Below are 3,662 nucleotides of genomic sequence, written 5' to 3' on the forward strand. Positions count from 1 at the left end.
CTCGGCGCCGCTCCAGCCGCCGCCACCCGCTCAGCCCCGGCCGCGCCGCGCGCCGCCCCACGATTTAGTTCCTTTCTCCCCCGAGCGCCCCTCTGCACCCTGGCGACGCACATGGCCCCCGAGAAGAACACTTGTATTTGCAGCCTCTGCGGCTCTCCCGGCCGCAGCGCCCTTTGTTGAGAGGTAGATTTTGATGAAACGGGGACGGGCGCCTGAAATCGGGAGCTGCCTGGGTCAAGTGGCTTCCCTCCTCTCCCGAAGAAAGAGCTTTTGAGGGGTTTAAACGTCCAGGGAACGCCCCCATTTTATAGGGACGGGGTGTGCGGGGGGTAGCGATCCCGCCAAGGTATCTGTTGGACTGCTGAGAGCCCCAGCGAAAATGTTATTAACTTAAGTTGGAGGGACACTTGTGTGAAATTGGAGGGCTTGTAAGATGGCGGTTCCCAGTTGTTTGCAAGGTCTCCTGCATTTGTGTTTAAAATGGTAAAGTTTTCAATGTGATATTTATTGTGAGTCTTGGGTAAATACTCTAAACATTACTTGGGACGTGTTCACGGGGAAGTGGGCATTTCAAGTTTGGAGCTTTTCTTGGAGTGAGGATGGTGACTGGACGTTAGTGTTGCTGGAGGTTTCCTTTCTCTTTACTTCTTTTTCCTCTTTCTCTTTTCTCCTCTCTCGGAGACTACAACTTTTCTCTCAACCTCGACTGTAGGATGCACTTAGAATCATGACTTAGGTCCACTCTGTTTTATAGATTTTACTAAATGTCAGCTTAGGTCATGTGGTAAAAGGATGCTTTGGAAAAGGAGCACTATAAAGTTGATTGCATTTGTTTACGCAATCATTTGGGCTTGACAGCGATATAGCATGATCTTTTTCCCAGAGATTTACAGTTCATAATTGGAAGTAAACAAGTAGAGAGACTTTGATCATTCCCAATTGCAATAAAAGGATTTAGTGGGCTTAGTGGTCACGGTTCAATATTTGAAAGAGAAGCATATATTAACCCTTTCCCTTAAAGTAGGCAAAATTCTGGGCACATAGATCCAAATGCAAGTGTAGGTTGGTGGCATGCAGAATATTATGAGTAGTTCAACCTACATTTTATAGGAAACTTAACCTCCAAGTTCTGGGAAAACATTGTAAGTTATGCTAAAGACTTGATACTTAAGGATGCAAATTGTTGACAGTATATACCAAGTTATGAGACTGTCTGTTAACCTTTGAGTTTTAAATAGACTGATCATATATCTCTCAGGTTGATTTTTATTAACAAAATTATAATTTTTTTATACTTGAGTTCATTCCCATACATCTGCCCCAAAGTGCAGTCAGAGGTGTTTGAACTAACCTATCTGTGCAAATTATATGCCTAATAACAGTATCTTTAAAGCCATATAAAAATCACTGTGTATGCATGTGTGTATATATAAACACACATACATATATAAGCTTTTGTGAGAAAATCAAGCATTTAATTGTATTTCGTAAATCCATTAATACTCTTTCACTAAGTTCTTGGATGTGTGCTAAGTGCCCAAATAGGCAAACTTTTCTCCAGGAGTCAGGTTAACCCCAACTTTACCCATACTTGTATTGGGCTGTAAGCCCCAACTGGGGTTATGGAGTTCATTTGCATTTCTTAGATTGCAGTAGTCAAGCTGATTGTTAACATAAGAACTTGCTTCTGCGTTCCTTCATTTTGACATTACTGGTGTTAGGCCTCCACCTAGAAACTGACAGCCCCGGTATGTTATAATGGCAAGTTTAAGTGTTGAGTATTTTTACCATTGTGTGTTTGGCGCTTTTTTGCTTCCGTGACTGGCAATTTCTGTGTTGGAACCTAGAAGGTTTTCATTTCTAAGGTGCAAGAAATGAAACCTTGTCAAATGTTTTGGAAGTCTTCATTAGATGGCCAGTACTTTCAAGTGAGATGAAAAGATAAAGAACTAATTTTTATATAAGTAACAATAATATTTATTAGCATGTTAAATGTTAATAGGATTGTGGCCAAATTCTTCTGAACTGAGGTTGAGGAGTCGTGTGAATTAAGACTTAAGATGAATTTGAAAGGGTTTTGGTCAAGTGCATGTGACTTCAATGTTCAAAGCCAAGCAGCAGATAACCCTCCATTGAGGTTTTATTGTTCTCTGTGTTAATATTTGTGTTTGTGTGGTGTTGCTTTTCAATGAGGTAGAGGAGAAATAAAGGCAGCTATTTTTATTCGAGCCCTTTCATGAACTTCATGATTAGTGGCATTAGTGTAATATGCTATGCTTTCACAGGCAAACAGAAGTATCACCTTGCTAACTATATAAGAAAAATCCTGTGGTTTCACAAGGAGAGTTTTCTTAAAGCACCAAGAAGGCTTGTCTTCAATCACCAAGTATGATTGGATTTAAATATTGCTACTCTTTAGGGACACTGTTCCACCTACAACTCCTCTGCGACCCCACTTAGATTGATGTTAACATGTTGACAGTATTCTTCTAATGAAATAATCCAAAGAAAACTGAGGAGTCACATGTAAAGTTTTCTGACTGATGTCACTGGTTGCCACTGTGGTCACTTTTGCAAGAGAGAATTTTTTTTTTCAACCATTTTTGAGTACTCAACTCATTTAATTTTCGTCATTGAGGTATGTTGATTGGTATTTCCCTCCTCTGTATTAAAATTCCCAAAGAATTAAAACCACAGATGCATCTTACTGCAAATTTCACAAGTTCCTAGATTTCCATTCAAAGTACAAGCTTAGAGAATGTACTTCAGTTAGGTCTAGAAGCTCAGTCTTATTTCAGGATCTTGAATGAATGAAATGGGGATGGGGGCAGGGTAAGAAATGTATTTTTCAAGAGTACCACACGAAGTAATTGACTTACCTGATTGTCGGCTGGTGTATTTTTGCTAATAGGTCCCCACCGTGACTTTTCTATGTGATATGTGTTGGGAATATCATTTCATTGTGTGGGGGTTTGTATGGAAGTTAAGCTGAGAAAATGACATTTGTTTTTCTCTCCTATCGTTGCTCTGGGTTGACAAGGTGTTGATTTAGCGTTGGGAATGGGCTGGTCACATGGTTCTTCACATATTGTCACTATCACACCGATTAAAGTAGGTTTTCTTGCCTCCAGCATACTTTGTTCAAATAAAACACAGGGCTCTGCCCCTTCCTCCTCCTCCCGTAAAACAGATTTCAGTTTTCAGCCTTTCCAATACTTTGTATCGCTCATCTAATCTACAGCAGAACTTCATATTAGAGAAGGAAGCTTTAAAGAGGTTCGGTTCAATAAACATCTCTGCAATTTGAGCCCTTACGGTTTCGGGCTAAGTGCACAGTTGGCAATTCTTAAAAGATCTCTTCGTGAAATTTTTGACCTAGCGATTGCTAACAGGACAGACCGAAAGAGTCAAGATCTGAAAAAAGCCCTTCGCACCAAATCGACGTGGAAAGAGGCCCCCAAGAGTGTCCGAAACGGCCGGGAGTGCGGTTTGCATTTTTCTTTAGCAGTCGCCCCCAGGCTCCGGGGTCCCTACGCTGCCTGCCGGGTCGCCACCACCCGGGATCCTTGTCCCCAGCCCAGCAGGCTCTCGGGGCCGCCCCACCCCCGCACTGGCGGCGCTAGCACCCCACCCCGCCCCCGCGCCGGCCCCGCCCCCGTGCC

The sequence above is a fragment of the Galeopterus variegatus genome, unplaced genomic scaffold (genome assembly GCF_000696425.1).
Source record: "Galeopterus variegatus unplaced genomic scaffold, G_variegatus-3.0.2 Scaffold7840, whole genome shotgun sequence".
Classification (NCBI taxonomy): domain Eukaryota; kingdom Metazoa; phylum Chordata; class Mammalia; order Dermoptera; family Cynocephalidae; genus Galeopterus; species Galeopterus variegatus.